The sequence below is a fragment of the Erythrolamprus reginae genome, chromosome 4 (genome assembly GCF_031021105.1).
Source record: "Erythrolamprus reginae isolate rEryReg1 chromosome 4, rEryReg1.hap1, whole genome shotgun sequence".
Classification (NCBI taxonomy): Eukaryota; Metazoa; Chordata; class Lepidosauria; order Squamata; family Dipsadidae; genus Erythrolamprus; species Erythrolamprus reginae.
The window spans coordinates 50666819-50686033 of NC_091953.1; positions in this window are offsets into that span (position 1 = coordinate 50666819).

Sequence of the window (19215 nt, forward strand, 5' to 3'; positions counted from 1 at the left end):
GGGCAGAAAGTGCTGCAACAGATTATCCAGGCCTAGCTCCTCAACCCCAGTCTAAGCAACCAGTGTCACATGCCCATTTAGACAGCCAGCTTTGGTGTGTCCCATTCCTGGATGATATATCCTCCATGAGGGAGAAGAAGCATTGGTCTTACCTGTTACATCTCTTCTCAGAACAATGGATAGAGCATCCAGCACCACCCAGTATTGTTCAAGTAGACTGTATGCTTTGACTATGGCACAAGTCTGTCGCTTTGCTTCTTTGTCAAAAGCTGTCAGGGATAGGGTGGGACCTGAATAACTTTGAAGATTCAGTCCAATCAGAGAGCAAACAGAGTTAACCATTCCTGGATCCACTTTTCTGAGAAGAGGTGTATGAGGTAATACTAATGCCCCCTTTTAAAAAAAAAAAAAAAATCCACTGATTTTGTAACACTTCAGAATACTAGAGTAACAGATTTGGAAGAATCTGTGGAGGTCTTCTAGCCCAACCCTTTGGTCAAGTAGGAGAGTCTATACCATTTCAGACATGTAGTTGTGCAATTCTTTTTTTAATACCTCCAGAATTGGAGCATCTACAACTTGGATGCTTTGTACATGTGGAGATACAAAGCTTACTTCAGGCAGATGAAATCAATTTACGTGCAAAAATTTCATCAATTAGTAAATTTATAATGAATACAAACCTGGGCAAGAGTCTTATCTTTAAATTTATTGGATAAATATATTTAACTTTATAATAATCTTTCTTTGTATGTTTTAAAATTGCTTGAATGAAACAAATATACTGTATGCAATATCAAATTGTTGAACTAATGGTAATTTTTCAGAATATTTAATCTCCCATTAAATTCATATTTACATTTTTATTGGTTCAACAATCATTATTTGTGCATAATTTTCTAAATTGCAACTTTATTCTTTCAAGCATGGCAATTTTTATTTCAAAGGGGATATATGGATACTGCAAAGTGCCATTCTTAAGCATTTAATAGCTAATCTTTTTATCAGAGCTGTTCCTTGTCCAACTATAGAATATATTTAAAAATATAGTTTTAATGGAAAAATATTATCCTTTTATACTGAATTAAATAATATGGTTATGACAAAATATTGCTATTTACTCTACACTGATTAGTAGAATTGAATGCATCAGTTTATGTTTGCTTATTTTTTCCAGATGTTATGATTCTGTAAGGGTTCTTGATGACTATAGATTTTAGGCAACTAGAAAATGTTATTTATGTTCAATTTATTATTTCAGTTTTATTGCCAATAATATTATAGCATCCAGATACTTTCTAGAGGAATTTACATGTAGGCAGAAGTTAATTTTTTCCTAGATAGAATTATGTGGTTTTGTGCTCAAAAGTTATAGTAAATGGATGACACAAATATTTTTAATTCTTGCAAAAATATTTTTAAATATCTGCCAAAAGCATGAATATATTGCTGTTAGCCACCATTCTAGAAGAAAACTCTATTCTTCAGGAAAAAAGAGTTCATTTTGAAATAATAAACAAAGCATTCATTCACAGCATTAAAACAAATCCTGTATCAAAATTACTAAGAAACACTATGGAATGTCTAGTGTATAGATTTAGATTTATTCTCCCTTTGAAACCCAGAGAAAATATTTTTGATACTTAATGAAAACTGCACATGTGCTGAAGGGAAGAGTAAAATTTCTTGAAAATAAATCAATAATTTAATGTAATAAAAGGATATTAACAGTGATTTATAAGTAAGAGGGTATGAAAAGATTTTGTTTCCTTTCTGCCCCAGAGGTATTCCTCTATATTTTATAATTACCACCTACATAGATAATGAATGTTCTCACTTTATCAGTATAAGTATAAAACAAGCAACATTGGAGACAACCTAAAAAAGGCACTTAGTAGTCTCCAAATAGATCCATTAATTTCAAGAATTAAAATTTCAATTATTAATTATTATGCTTCTGATTATACCAAGTTTCTATTACACACTTATTGAGCTCTTCCCAAAAACAAATAAACAGAAATCAATTGCCTTGTCCTATCTTTTTTTTTTTAATAAATTTTTATTGATTTTATAAGTTTACAAAAAACAAACATATAACAGTGCACAGTGCATGTGCCCATCACCAAACAACACACACACCCCATCACCCCCCACCACCCCTATGGGAGGATTCAAAGACTTTTGAATTATTTGTCTATCTATTAATCCTTGGCTCTATCTTGAACGCTTTTTTTTACTAAAAGAGTGATTGTAGTTTATTTTTCGTATTTACATCACAGATTCTACTTAACATATAATCTTTTACCTTGTTCCATTGCACCATCAGCTTCTCTAGTTTATTCTCATCAAAATTATTTAATCTTATTTCCATAATTTCAAAATGTATGTAATCCACCATGTACCAATACCAATTCTGTAGTGTCCATTTTGTAGAGTCTTTCCATCCTAATACTATCACCGCTTGAGCACTTTCCAATGCTACAGTTTTAATTTCTTTAGATTCTCCTAGTTCCCTATATTTAATTAAGATTGCTGTTTCTTTTGTAATTATCCAATTAATATTTAACATTTTATTAATTTCATTCTGGACTACCTTCCAGAATTTCTGTATTTCTATACATTCCCAGATCATGTGCATAAAGATTCCTTTTTTCTGGCATCCATGCCAGCATTTACCTTTCTCTTTCCCCTGGAAGTATGCAAGTTGTGCAGGTGTATAATACCACTTATGTAAGATTTTTCTTCTCATCTCTTTAACTCTCGTATTTTTAATCTTATATATGTTTACTATTATTTCTTCCATTTCTCTTTCGTCTAAAAACAAATAAACAGAAATCAATTGCCTTGTCCTATCCTAATGCTAACTAAATATAAGAAATTATTGTATTAATTAGAAAATGCCAATGTTCAGCTCCAATATTTATGAGCTAATGTATCATAATATGCACTAGATTTTGTATCAGACATTTAATAATTAGTTGAACTATTATGAAGCTAGTTAGAAAATTGGTCTAAAAACTATACCTTTGGAGTTAAGCAGCTTTCTGTACTATATCAACATATGTGGACTACATTACATTAACCACAACATACTGATTTATATGAAATGCAATATACAGTATATTGAAAAATAGACTCTCAAATTCCCACTAATTAATTTAAGGAAAAAAAGAAAGAAATATTCATAGATTTTATAGAAACAGCAAATATTTTCTGTTTCAAATCCATTTTTATGACTAGATAGATCTGAAAATATGTTATATCTTATGTCCAGAATTTTGAAGACCCACTCAGAGTAGACAGTGCTAAATCAGAGTAAGATTTAAGTCTGAATCTCTAAAAACTGCTTTGTAAGATTCTATAAAATACCATATATTTTGGACTATAAGACTCACTGGTGTATAAGGAAAGAAAAAAAATTGTCCTCCCCAGCCCTCAGGAGCATTCTGCGGGCCTCCCAAACCCTCTGTGCACCACATTTTTCACAAAAATAGACCCATTTTTGTGAAAAACATGGCAAGCAGAGTGTTTGGAAGCCTGCAGGGTTCTCCTCAGGGCTAGGGGAAGGCAAAAACATCACAAATTTTGCAAAAATTGCCCATTTTTCATCCATTTTTTGCAAAAATGAAGTGCGCAGTGAGTTTGAAAGGCCTGTAGAGTGCTCCTAGGAGCTGAGGAAAGGCAAAAATGCCCCCATTTTTGAAAACAATTGTTCTTTTTTGCCCTTTTTAGCAAAAACAGAAGTGTTTTTGCCTTCCCCCATCTCCCAGGAGCGCTCTGCAGATCTCCCAAACCTTCTGCGCACCCCATTTTTGTGAAAAACAGGGCCATTTTTTGCAAAAATGGGACATGGCGTAGGAGTGGGGCTTCAGGAGACCCAGAATGGCTGCATTCAGTGTATAAGATGTACCAACATTTCCCTCCCCTTTTAGGGGGAGAAAGATGCATCTTATACTCCAAAAAATACAGAATGTACAGTATTTATAAAAACTGTAGACATGTTTGAAATACATTTTTTAACCCACACACATAGAAACAAAGTTACAGCCTGAAACTCACATTCTGGTCAAAATGACTATCTTATTCTATCACTGCCATGTAAATTTTCCTAAGGTCTGGCCATTATGGATTTCTAAAGCATGTTTTATATATTTTTTGCTTTTTAAAATATTGCCTATATGCAGTTTTCCAGCCATTGCTTAATCATGTTTTGAGTTTCTTGCTGCAGCCTCCATTTTACGGCCATACTGTGTACTTAGGCAGGCTAAAACTGGATCAACATATGAATCCAGACCTTGTGGAAATAATCCTCCTTATGCAAATATTCCAATCACCTGGAGAAGAAATCTGAGGATGCCTCCTCCAGATCAGCTCCCTCTAATATCCCTCTAATTGCTGCTTGTGGTTCTTTTGTCCTCCAGCAAATATGTGAAATACTAAATCTACAGAAGTTGCACAAAGCAACACTTTATGTAACAGATCCAGAAAAATCATACTTATTGCTTTCAGCTTGTCTCAAAAATTATGTAAGAGTTTTTTTATATATAAATAATGTGATCTGATTCTCTTTTTCAATAATTTTAGCACTTACAGAAATGGTATCTTTGCCCACAAGTGGTGTTCATTTTTCATGTCATTGTTCTCTCAGGAGTTAACATAAATCAGCAGAGCTCAACTATGCTTAGTTTCAGTGTGGGACCCACAGCTGTTTCCTAGTTCAATTGTGAGATATGGGAGACACTGTTAGTCACAAATTAGACAGACAAAGTCAGATGTATCAAGTTTAAGATAATATACGTATGCATATATATATATGGAGGTAGATAGTGTTAAGTTGCCAAAAATCATTAAAGCTATGCATTATTTAATGAATGTAATCAGATGTTTTGACTATTATAAATCAGAACAGAATCAGAACAGAATTCTATATGATTTTGAAAGAATGGAAAACCTTTTTTGGTTTTCTTTTATTTTTTCCTCCACAATTTTCATTTTTATATCAACACATATACTGTACCTTAAAAGTCAATAACATATATTTATACATTTTTGTTCAATCAATCAAAAATCAATGCCCTATTTTGCACCTATTTTTATCCTATTCATCAGTTTGATGTCCTTAATTCCATTACACTCCCCTCCTCCTATCTCCATCTGCTCCTTCTACCTTAGGCTTTCTCTCCCCCTCTTACTTCCCTCCACTTCTTCTTCCCTCCACCTTTTACTCCTCTTTCTTCTTCACCTCTCCCTGAGTGCTTTTTATCCCAATTTATCTCATATTTGACAGTCTGGTGACATACGCTGTACATTTTTAAACTAGCGGTGCCTCTTCTAGAATCATTATATTTATATATTTTCTGTATGTATAACTCTTTACTCTGGGTATATGTTACTCATCTGATGCTGCCCCTTCCAAACCTAGTTTTATCTCCTGGATCTACCACCAATTAATTTTCAATTTTAGACAGAATGGAAAACTTGACCATGTTTGGATTCTTGAACTGGCCAGTGGGATTGGGTTAGTTCAGGGATGTCAAATTGGCAGCCCATGGGGCAGTTGCATCATGTGCAGGCCATTCTCATGCCTACCCCAGCTTCATGAATGGGGGAAAAAAAGTCATAAAATGTCATGATGGCAATGTGACACGATGAGTTTGACATCTGTGGATTAGATGATATCCAAGGTTCAATCACTATCATGACCAAATAAAATGACCAAAGACGAGTGATACCTTGTCTTATGAACCCCTCTTCATACAAACTGTTCGTGATACGAACCCGGTGTTTAAGATTTTTTTGCCTCTTCTTCCGAACTATTTTCACCTTACAAACCCAAGCCGCCGCTGCTGGGATGCCCCGAAGCGCTGGGATTTCCCTGGGAATCCCCGCCTCCGGACTTCCTTTGTCAGCCGTTCTTGCATTGCTGGGTTTTCCCTGAAACTCCCCTTGCTGGGATTTCCTTCATTTTTGCCAGCACTGCTTTGAATCCCAGCAACAAACTCTCCCCTTCCAAACTGCATGGAGGAAATGAGCACAGTGGGGTGGACAAAAACGGGAGGCAGGGACTCATGGAGCTCAAGAGAGGAGAAAGTTGTGGGGGAAATGAGCAGAGGGGGGGGACAAAAAGGGAGGTAGGGACTCACGGAGCTCAAGAGAGGAGAAAGTTGTGGGGGAAATGAGCACACTGGGGTGGACAGAAATGGGAGGCAAAGACTCATGGAGCTCAAGAGAGTCTCTTTTCACCTTGCTTCATTGGGACCTCTACCTCTTGCCACTTCTCGCTGTGCCTCCCCCCCTCCGTTTGCCTCAGCTTCGTCTGCCCACTGCTTTTTTTTAAAACCTTAATGTTTTCGATTTTCCTAATGAGCTTGCACGCATTATTCGCTTTAACATTGATTCCTATAGGAAACATTGTTTCATCTTACAAACCTTTCTTCTTACGAACCTCATCATGGAACGAATTACGGTAAGTTCGTAAGACGAGGTACCACTGTATATTCATCAGATATATACGTGTATACATTTTACATTTAGGCAAGAAAAAAATTAGATGTACAAATAATGAAAAGCTAATAGCTTCTTAGATAATGCTATTGTAAAAAAAGATTTAGAGCAGTATTTTGCATCTTAAGTACATTAATGGAAGAATAAGCTAAACATGGCTTAGGAAGAAAGCATAGACAGAAGCTGTAGCCGAAATGAGTCATTGATAGGAATGTTTTAGAACAATATTCTCTGGAATATTTTTCCCTGCAGCTGCTGGCCACATCCGGACCATTTTTAATTTGAGACTTCTTTTGCCAATATTTCCTCCACATTAAATTTGTTTTGGTTCTGTTAAGTTTTTGGAAAGTTATTTTTTCTGTCAGAAAGAGTGTCAAGCCATTTACACATTTTCCCCAAAAAATATCTGGAAAGAAATACATTATTGGAAATAATAATGAACTATTACACTTGGTGCCTATAATATCTCACAACAATTTGTGAGTTATTAAATCCAGGTTCCAGCTATCATGTTGTCCCAGGGGAGTAACAGAGATGGAAGAGACCTTAGAGGTCTTCTAGTCCAACCCTCTGGTTAGGCAGGAAGCCCTGTACTGCTTCAAACAAATGGTTATCTAACATTTTATTAACAACTTCCAGTGTTGGGAGAATTCACAACTTCTGGAAGCAAACTGTTCCATGGATTAATTGTTCTAATTGTCAGGAAATTTCTCCTTAGTTCTAAGTTGCTTCTCTCCTTAATTTGTTTCCACCTGTTGCTTCATGTTCTACCCTCAGGTGCTTCCGAAAATAGTTTGACTCCCTCTTCTTTGTGGCAACCCCGAGATATTTGAACACTGCTATCATGTCTCACCTAGTCCTTATTTTCATTAAATTAGACATACGGTACCATTCTTCATATGTTTTAGCTTCCAGTCTGCTAATCGTCTTTGTTGCTCTTTAGTCATGTTGGTAACTTATTTTAAACTTTTAGAATACTATAAATCTTGAAGAAATGGTGAAATGTGGCACCCTAAACCAATTCAGGCTAGCTCATTTCTGATCAAGTAATATTCAAAAGCAGTCTAATGAAAAAACATTTTGGCTAATTATCAAATAGTTCCTAAGGCATTTAGAGTATCATGCAAAGCATCTGTTATGAATCTGGAAAGCAAGCACAATTATTTATTTATTTTGCAGAATCATCCCTCCCCCCAGCAATATAAACATAAGTCTTTCCTTCACAAAACTATTTTGTATCAGTTTCTTACTCTTTATTTTTAAAGGACATCTCAAAACATAGCACAGGTGACAGACTGAATTAGGTCTCAACAATTCAATTAGAGCAGCGGTTCTCAACCTGTGGGTCATGACCACTTTGACGGTCAAATTCACGGGGGTTGCCTAAGACCATTGGAAAACACATATTTCTGATGGTCTTAAGAACTAAGACACCACCTCTATCCATCTCCAGGTGGGTCCACCTACATTCAAATAGATTACTGCAAAACAAAAAATCTGTACCATGGGAACTTCTGGTACTGCGCATGTGTCGCCAATTTTTTTAAAGGTGCAGCTACACAATGCAGGAAGAAGCAAACTGGCAGTGAGGTAAGTTAGAACCCACCCCTGAGTTTTCAAATAATTTTATTATTTTATGGTTGGGGGTGATCACAACATGAGGAACTGTATTAAAGGACTGCGGTATTAGGAAGGTTGAGAATCACTGAATTAGAGTTTTTTAGTGAAGGAAATTTTTCTACAGAAAACCCATGGCCTTAAAAATACAAAGGGATTCCAAGGGCACATGAAAAAGAAAATAGTGATAATACATTCTTCAGAAGTTACTCTTCTCACCTCTTTACAATTAGAAGGTATTAACTTTACAAAAGTAAATATTTTGCTTTTGCCTTTGGACAATATGTATTACCCAAGTTGTATATGTGGCAGTCAATATTTGGTGTTTGTCACAAGCTCTTAGTTATGATATAGTGGTCTACTTAAATACACAAAAACCCTTCTCTCTTCTATTAAGGTAACAATCAGAATGCAATTTCCTTGTCCAATAGTAATAAACAGTATACTATGCATGTATTGCTTTTCCAAATACATTTAGGAACAGATTTTTAAACATAAAATATAAAATAAAATATATCAATATATATTTTGTGAAAAAATACAGCCTGTTTAAATATTTGTAAATATATATTTATCCGGTTACTGCACACCAAGACAACTAGACACAAGAACAGTTTTTTCCCGAACGCCATCACTCTACTAAACAAATAATTCCCTCAAATCTGTCAGACTTTCTACTAAATCTGCACTTCTATTCTACTAGTTTTTCTCATCATTCCTATCACCCATTTCCTCCCATGTTGACTGTATGACTGTAACTTGTTGCGTATATCCTAAGATTTTTATTAATATTGCTTCTTCATTGCTTATTTGACCCCTATGACAATCATTAAGTGTTGTATCACATGATTCTTGACAAATGTATATTTTATTTTATGTACGTTGAGAGCATATGCACCAAGACAAATTCCTTGTGTGTCCAATCACACTTGGCCAATAAAAATTCTATTCTATTCTATTATTTCACATTTTTCAATCCTGTTCTCTTATTATGAATTAGTGTCAGGAAACAATTTTTTTTAGCTATATTGTGTTTTAAATACGACAAAAGTTTATTATTTCTGCTGTCTACTAGCAGGATTGCAATGTGTTACAATTCTTTCCAAGATCTTTTGCCCAATTTGTTTTGTTTGCTTGTTTTTTATATTATTTTAAATTTGAATCTTAGAGGTGAGGTAGATTAGGCATTACATTGATTTTGGTGTACCACTTATTTGTTTATTGAGGAAATAGAAGTTCTGTGACTATAAACTATAATCTATAAACTATAAAATATAAACTGGCAATAATTTCTAGAATGGCCAATCCCCTTTCCAACTACAACTATTTTGATAATGTGCCCACATATGCTTTCAATATTTCTTTTGGATTTAAACGTTGATACAATGAAGACATACAAAAAGACATACAAAAAAGGAAATAAAATAACAATATTTATGTACTATAAATTCTGAAATGCAAAACATCCATCTCTTCGCCAATAGAAGAGTTGCATGTACATGTAAAAAGAAAATGTAAAAAATATTTATCAGTTACTCTTCTTAAAAATCACATTAATGGCTGACACAAGTTTGAGAGCATTCCAGATGATAGCAGTAAAAAGTCCAGATGATACCAATAAAATGAAGAGTTAAACAAGATGTTTAGATGTTTATGTTAGATGTTAGAGATAGAATGTAGAATTCATGAATAAGAATTACCGTAATAGGAAAAAAGGAGTAGGGATGAACAGTGCAATGAATCTGGCAGCAGTTATCTAAAATAGTTTCTTCCAGATTACATTTCTAAAGTTATCTCCATGTAGTGCTACCCTTTGGAAAAGCTTAGAAAATCAGTATTTCAAAAATACAAATCCCTGTATTGCATTCAGTTCCTAAAATATTCATGTCTAATAGTAGCATCTTATTTCAGTTTCACTGATTACATATTTGATTTTCACCCAGATTTAAGTTACTGGGCCTCAGTACATATGAACAATATTAAATATTACCCTTAAAACATTCTTTGAAAACTTTCTTTTTGTCATTATATTCTCACATATTGTAAAATTATGTCTTACTTTAAATATGGCTGATTGAACAGTTAGTGGAGCATGCAATGTATCTGCCAAGTCAAAACTTCCCCTTTCTGTCTCTGCTGTCCCTTCCTGCTCCCTGTCTCTGCTTCTGATTCACTGTCTGACTCGTCCTACAGCCAGACTGGTCTTCTGTAAACAGATGGCTCCCACTGCTCTTCGTCAAAATCAACAGCCACAGGAGCTGGCCTGAAGCCAACCACAACATATAAAATTGGTAAAGCAGAAAGTCTACTCCCAACATATTTTCTCATATATATAGTATGCAGCTATATAGTAAAAGCGAAGCTTTAGATACTGTTCATCTTTTGTTTCTATCTTCACTCCATTGAGCATGAAAATGAATTTCTTACCCTGTGTTTAGTTAAACTCTACTCGAGTTTAACTAATCAGAAAATTAAAATTGCAATCAGAAAATTAAAATTAAAATTGCAATATAGCTTTGGAACCCTATATTGTTGTTAGCGCTAACAGATATGTGTGATATTTTAATGATTTGTGCTTTTTACAAAACTGATAATCATAGAAGGCTCAGGGGATGAAGCAGTTAAAATGCTATTCACTCAAACAGTAAGAGTGAAGGATTGTAACAGAAAATCTGTACACTATATCTATATACAACTAAATCCAGTATCAATGGTATCTAAATACTATAATGACACCATTTATAAAATAAGATGTCGCTTGGCACTTAGATTCCTTCAGGGCCTCATGTTCCTAAAGAATTGACTGACTGAGCTGAGACTTGGACACATTGCTTTTACTAGTAGCATCTGATCTTTAAGTAAACATTGCATTTAAATCACACCTTTTGTTTCATTTCATTTCAATGCAGAATATTATTGATTGCGTGATGCCATCTTGGTTATAATTTTATTTTTGGATAAGTGTATTATTGCTATCATGGTTTTTATATAAATATGAATTGCCTTGTGGTTTTTTTTATAATTTTGTAAATTGATTTTTATTATAGTTATTCACCAAGTATATGCTATGGTTTATGGTTAATTTCAGTGAAGGTCTGCAAAAAAAATTTACTACCACACTGTGGGCATGGCTTATTTTGTGGGCGTGGCTTGCCGGCCATGTGATTAGGTGGGGGGCTGGATGATCATGTCACCAGTGGTGGCTTAAAAGTCATTTGACTTGCTTAAAGATGGCCAACTTGACATCACTCACGTCAAGGGTTTGGGTTAAGGTTCCTGGTCTCTCCTCACCTCGAAGAGATACAATTTCCCTATCTATTTACTATTACTGAACATCCAAAATATGTTCAGTAATAGGAAATAGATGGGGAAATATACTATTTAATTGCCTTCCAAAATATACTATTTAGTTATATGTATATATGCCATATGTGTTCATACGTACTATACACAGGGACACAAAAATATACATTATCTACTATATAAACTGTATGTGCATGTACACACACACGCACAGCTCTTCTAAAATTATGCACATTCACCTTCATTTACTGTGATAGAAAAAACACACCCAGAGACCAGAAGGGGAAAAAAGGAAAAAGTTCAAAAATTTTCTACCCGTTCTTCGTACCTGATCAAAATGTTTCTACTGGTTTTGCGTACCTGACCGTACCCATAGGAGCCCATCACTGGTAATTTGCTATGGACGTTTTATATGGAAATGATTTTGTAAATGGTCAGAAGCCATAAGGAAGTCAGTAGTATACAAGTGGAACAAAATGCAGTCTATGGATATTCCAAGTATGAGCACTATGGCAATAATAGAAGATACCATACTAGTGCTAATAATCATTCTTAATGTTTATCTCATGCCCATCCTCATTACATACAGTTATTAGAACTAAGGACTTTATTGATGCCAGAGAACTGATTTTGATTATGTGCTAGCAATTCTCAAATAATTTTACTGGACAATGTAAGGATTAGCAAAAATGTAAGAATAAGTGTTATTTCGGCTTTTTTGCAATTTATTTATTTTACATATCTTTAAATAATTTGTGCAAAAATGTTCAAAATATTCTTCTACCTTTTTAAAATATATGTTTACATATGCATGCTTACATCTTGGGCTTTTTGTCAACCAATACTAAAACTAGAAATCTTGCAGGCAACAATTGAAGGATGGTTGTATTAAAGGCACCAGGAAAAAAATTAATGAGAAAATACAGAAACCGAACAGTATAAGATACATACAGTGAAACTGATGTGTAAAATACTAGGAGATTCTTAGAACAAAGAAAGAATAAAGTTTAATCATTAAAAGAGCAGAATTAAGATACAGGTTCCTATATTTAATGTTCACTTTAATACTTAACTATCCTTAAATTTATGACAATTGTATTATCACTTCAACATTCTAATTTTATAAATAGAATGTTAAACCATATAACGGGAAGGTGGACTGAATGATTTGTGGCTGTTTCGTGATGATTGCCTTCCCATTTGGACAGAAACTATGTAATGCAGCTGTGACATGAAACATGCATGAATTCCAGGCCTAGCTCAGCCAATATGTAGCAAGTCTAATTTACTCTATTAATCATTTCTTTAGGTGCCACAAGGAATAAATTCAGACAAAATAAGTGTAGTAAGAAGGGAAATAAAAAAGAGAGGTATAATTTCATCGTTCACTAGGAATACAAATCAATGAACAGAAAACAAAGAAGTACAAAATCTGAAAGGTACAGCATCAGCACAAATACAGATGATTCGTAAATAGAAAGCCTTACAGTGGCTTTAGCTCGCAGACTCAACAGTTATAACATATATGCAACACTTCATTTAATCTCATTCTTCCAAAATCAGTGTGGTTTTATGGTTCTTGCAGTATCTCTAATAGCAGACAAAGTATTCATTAAAAACTGTAGAAATATGTCCTTTCATAGTCTGATATAGAGAGATGATGTTTGATCTGATTCAAAGCTAATCTGGGAAATAAATATTTTATTCTCCTTGTTCAGATTAGCTAATGCCATTAGATAATTTATCTTTTTAAAAATTCCTGGGCTATTCCTGGTATCATGGGTAAAGTTTATTTTGGCATACATACCTAAAACAGATTTTTTCCAATTTACCATTATGCAATATGTTTCTGGGTTGCAAGTTACATTATTACTACTTGGTTGACCAAGAAGGATTAGTAAATGTAGACTTTTTCATGTTTAGTCTTAAATCCAGTATATCATAAATTTATTGTTCTGATTATAAGGGTTTTTAATTTGTGTGCTTATTTCTTAATTTTGTCTCTATCAAGGATTTCTACAAAAAGAAGAATCAGTTTTGTCTAGTAGTCTAAAGAATCAGGCTAGAAACTGAGGTTTGTGAATTTCAATTCCACCTTATGCATGGAAGCCAGTTGGGTTAGTCACACACTATCTCAGCTAAGATCACCTGACAGTTATTGTAGGGAAAATAAGAGAAGGAAGCAGTACAATGGTACCTCTTCTTACGAACTTAATTCATTCCGTGACCAGGTTTGTAAGGTGAAAAGTTCGTAAGGCGAAACAATGTTTCCCATGTAAAAACAAATAATGAGTGCGATCCCAAAACTCATCCCTTTTGACTCATTACTGCTGGCATTCGGATCCTTGTTCGGGGGCAGGTGGAGGAGGGGGGGAAGACAGCACAGGCTGCCTGGAGGAAGCCTCGTGGGTGGACCCTCCCCTCAAAAACCCCAAAGCCGGGACCCGTGCTCTGTTCCCGGCAGCTGGCTCTCGGAAGGAAAATCAAGCCAGCCGGATGGGGAGGGGAGGGAGCTAATAGAGAGGGAAGCCACTGCTGACAAAGCACTTGGGGGGATGTCCAGCTGGGGGTCTGGAGTCGCACCTTCTCAGCACCCCCAAGCCCAGGAGGGCGGCTCCCTGCTTCTCTGACCCTCCCCTCAAAAACCCTGGCTCTCAGAATGAAAGAAAAACTCAGAATGAAAGACAAGCCAGCCCCTTGGTGTGTGGGATGGCTCGTCCCTGGTCTCTGGGAAGCACCAGCCAGCGAGCCCCATGGGTGGCCCCCCTCCCATACCCAAGCCAGTCGAGCTCTGTAGTACGGGAAGGAGGTTGTCCCTCACCTCCCTAGAGGTGCCCTAAAGGAGATCACACAGTTGCTACCTGCGCCCATTTCTGCCCCCTTTCACCCCCCCCAGTGACCTTAGGGGGATAACTAGTTGGTGAGCACACCCCATAACCACACTCCCACGTACAGAGTGAAGTAAGTGAAAAAACAACCACAGTTAAGCCAATCTACCTTGACCACAAAAAACTCCTACTCGCCCCCCCAGGAGCGACCCATCATATGCACCCTGTAACAGAGGGAGGGTGGGCGGGTGTCCCCCGGCACGGAGACAGAAGAACAAAGCGGCATCACGAGCAGGCCCCTTATATAGGGCACCTCCCTGGCCGCTCCTCCACCAACCAGTGCCCTGCGCACTGTGATGATGCCAGGCATTTCATTACCATATACCGCACAAGTCCCATCACCCGCTCATTTCATGACGACAGTTTGTGTTCATTACGTGGACTACAGCCATGTTGTCGCACCAAAAATGCACCGTCTTGCCCGCGAAACTGGGAGTCCACAGCTCAATGGCCACTATGATAGGGAACAATTCCAAGAACGTAAGATCCCAGCACACCGCAGTACCCAGTCATGCTTGTGGCCAGTCGGCGTGACACCACCTAGTCTTCCAGATCACCCCTAAACCCACGGTCCCAGCTGCATCTGACTTTACCTGCATGTCACCCTTCATAAGCAGATCCTGCATCCAAAATGACACCCCATTGTATGCCACCAGAAATTGCTGCCACTTCCAGATCCTTCCGCATGCTAGCTGACAAGCGAATCCAGTGGTGTAGCTTGGTCAGCCCCACCGTGGCCCCATACAGCCTATACATAAATGCCCGCCCCGGTGCTATTACCCAGCATGCGAAGTTCAACAGACCTGCTAGCTCCTGTACTTGTCTGAGGGTCACCCTCCTGGCCGCCCTTACACCCGCCAACACCTCCTTTAGCCTTTCCAAATTATCCTCTGGCATCCTGCATGTTTGTGTTACAGAATTAACCTCAGTGCCTAAGAAGGTAAGCCTGGTGGCGGGCTCGTTGGTTTTTTCGTGGGCCAGCAGCACCCGTAAGTCTCCGCGTAGCACCTTGAAGCCCTGCATGCCTCACTTGCACTCCCGTGTGTCCGCTGGCCCAGCAAACAAAAAATCATCGAGGTAGTGTACCACTGATGTACCCCCCATGCCAGCTATGTGGGCCCATTCAAGGAACGAGCTAAACTTCTCAAACAAAGAGCATGACACTGAACAACCCATCGGGAGGGCCCTATCTACGAAGAAACCATCGAATAAAAAACCTAAGGGGTCAAAATCATTGGGGTGGACAGAACGCTGACTTGATATCACACTTCCGCATCAGTGCCCCTGCTCCGCATTCCCAAACCATCCCTACCGCACCGTCAAAGGACGTGTATCTCACTGAGCACAATTCTTCCGGGATGTCTTTTTCTGCCGTCAGTCTTCTATGTTTCTATGTTTCTAATAGAGCTGCATAGGATGCCAATCCTTTTCCGAATATAACTTAAGGTTAATCTTTAAAGCTTTTATATTTCAGGACCTGGATATTTGAATAACCAGCTCCTTTCAATAACAGCCCAGTAAAGTGTTTTGAGGAAAAGAAAACCGTCGTTGATCTCTAGTTTAGTTTGCATCCAAATACATTCCAAGTCTCCTGTCCACATCAGAGCATGAACGTATTTGTAGCTCAGGGTTGAATTGCGGGGTCCTTGGTGCTCTCTAGCTTGGTGGGTTTTTTGCAGGCATTCATTGCCAAAATAAGTGCAGTGTTCCCTCGACTTTCGTGAGTCCGACCTTCGCGAAAAGTCTATACCACGTTTTTTTAAAAAAAATATTAATTAAAAAATACTTCACAGGTTTTTTTCTATACCACATTTTTCCCCGCCAATGACATCATACGTCATTGTCAAATTTTCATTCGCCAATCAGTGTTATCATTAATTGTTAAACTCATTAATTATGTTAATACTTTTTGCTAATAAATAACAAAATAAATAATTATTGTTAATAAATAATTATGTTAAGGCTTGTGATACTGTTCATAGCCAAAAATGGTGTATTTACTTCCGCATCTCTACTTTACGGAAATTTGACTTCCGCGGGCGGTCTTGGAATGCATCTCCCGCGAAAGTCAAGGGAACACTGTAATATCATCAGTGCTAGAAGGGAGGTTCCTTGATTAGGCTGGGTTTTTTTTTTTACTGTTTGTCTGCATTGGTAGATACTTGATTGGGTATTATTTTAATTTTTGATTGTTGGTCTAGTGATAATTTTGACTGATGCAGCTCAAAATATATCATACATGCTTTTTATTTCTTCCTAAACATTTATATTTTCCTAAACATTTGTATTAAAAATATTCTAGTAGTCCTAAAATTTGTGTGTGTGTGTTTCATGTTCAATTATTAAAGGAAAAGTTGGTTGGTTTGTTTTTTAAGTGAATTCCTTTTTTTGATTCAGGAAGATTCTTAAATATTTGTGGTTCATTGACTTCTAAAGAGGGACATATTTAGGTTGAGGATGAGTTTAAGTATATCGGTGAATAGGATGCTATAATGGAATTGAGACTGAGTGATTCAGATTCAGTTTGAATTTCTAAATAATTAGCCTGAATATGCTAAATTGCAATTTTGATTAATATTGAACTTCTATATTCTCAGCCGTTCAAATATAAGTCTCCGGAGAGGGGCGGCATACAAATCCAATAAATAAGTAAGTAAGTAAGTAAGTAAGTAAGTAAGTAAGTAAGTAAGTAAGTAAGTAAGTAAATAAATAAATAATAGATGGTTACTTCTAACAATTTACTGATAGGAGTTAAAGGAACAAAAGCAATTTATATTAGATGGATGTATTAAGATAAAAACACTGAGCTAAACTGAAAAAAGTGATGAGTTTACAGTATTTTAAAATGCGCTTGATTTTTTGGTGTATAAGATGCACCTTTTCTTCCCTAAAAGAGCCTGAAAATTCAGGTGTGTCTTATACTCTGAATGTAGGGCGGGTTTTCCAGCCCTAACTAGCTGCTAACAATATTCCCAGCTCTTACTTTGCATGCTCTTTAATTGTTTCTCTCTGCAAAGAATGTTTTCCAAGCCCTACGTCTTTGCAGCATTTTTTTCATTACTCTAACTTGCTCTGAGTAATTTCTTTCCAGCCCTAACCAGGTTCCCAGCTCTTACCGGCTTGCAAGTTCTTTTACTGTTACACTCTGTGAAGAATGTTTTCCAAACCCCGTCTTTGATTTTTTTTTTTCATTCTCTGTTTGCTCCAAATGTTTCTTTCCAGCCCTAACCAAATGCTAACAATGTTCCCAGCTTTAACAGACTTGCAAGCTCTTTCATTGTTACTCTCTGCCAAGAATGTATTCCAAACCCTGTCTTTGTAGGGGGGGGTTTCATTGCTTTACTTGCTCCAGATATTTCTTTCTAGCCCTAACCAGGTGCTATGAATGTACCAAAGCTCTTTTATTGCTACTCTCTACGAAGAATGTTTTCCAATCCCTAAGTCTTTTCAGGTTTTTTCCCCCATTGGTCTAACTTGCTCCAAATGTTTCTTTCCAGCCCTAACCAGATGCTAATGTTGTTTTCAGCTCTTACCGGCTTATAAACTCTTTAATTGTTACTCTTTGCAAAGAAGAATGTTTTCCAAGCCCTCAGTATTTGCAGGATTTTTTCCATTATTCTACTTGCTCAGACTGTTTCTTTCGAGGTGCTAATGATGTTCCCAGTTCTTACTGGCTTGCAAGCTCTTTCATTGTTACTCTCTCAGAATAAATGTTTTTTCAAGCCCTTAACCAGAGAATAAAATAATATGCTGAAGCTGACCAGACTAAGAATACTAGTCAGGTGAATACCCGGTAGGCAGATTATTTCCCCTATTTTCCTTCCCCAAAACTAAGGTGCATCTCATATTCTGGTGCATCTTATACTCTGAAAAATAGGGTAAATGACCTATGAAATAAACGTACTTTTTATTTATTTACATATGTAGAAATTGTGATTCTCCATTGCATCTGGAAGGAGAGTCCAATATGGGTTATTCTCAATCCTATTGGTCGAGACTGAGTTTAAAATTAACATACTATTAGGCACCGCCCCTTGCCTGCCCCCAGTGAGCTCAGTTTTAAAACTCAGTCTAAGTATCGAGACGTATGAGTTAGTTGTAATAAAGAAAATGTTATTTAATTCTGTTTTTTACTTGTTTTAACTGCCTTTCTTCTTTTTATTTCTGTTTCTACAGATGATGCAAAGGATGGAAGGGGTTTTTGCCCTCCGTGGGCAGACTCCCCCACCGAGTTTTCCCCAGGAGACCTCTTCCCTCATAGAGGGTACCGTCCCATAAGGGGAGCAGCCTGGTGTCACTGGCCTCCGTGGCCAAACTCGGCTGGGAGTCGAAGGTGGGGGGGTCCGCCCCCCCCACTGGGAGGCTCGGGGACGCGGAGTCCCCCGAAGACAATTTACCTCTCCCAGCACTACCCTGTACACAGGGGAATCAGTTGCTGCTTGGCGCTAGTTCGGAGCCGCCGGGAACGCTGCCGCCGCTCTCAGAAGCACCGCGGCTTCTTCAAAGCGCTCCTACCGCCGATCATATGTTCGGCGGCCAAGCCGAGCGCCGGAAGCAAGGAGAGCGCTTTCCAGAGGCCTTGCGGCAAGCCGAGGATGCGGAGGCAGGATCCGCCAGGGGGAAAGAGCCGGCGAGGGAAAGGGCTGTGAACCCTCTGTCTTTATGTTGCCTCAGACAGCGCCCGCCATTTTGAGCGCCCGAAGGGGAACTTCCCCCCCCCTCCTCTCCCTTCATTGTCTCAGCGTCCTGTTTTAGGTGCGAAGAACGGTTGGAAGGGCTGACAGGCGCATGCGCACTGCGCAGTAGCTCCGAGAAGCCATTTTGAGGGAGTTTATCAATCTAAGGAGAGAGAGCATAATTAATTCAGCTCTGTGCGTTAATTGCTTTTATTACTCTGATTTCT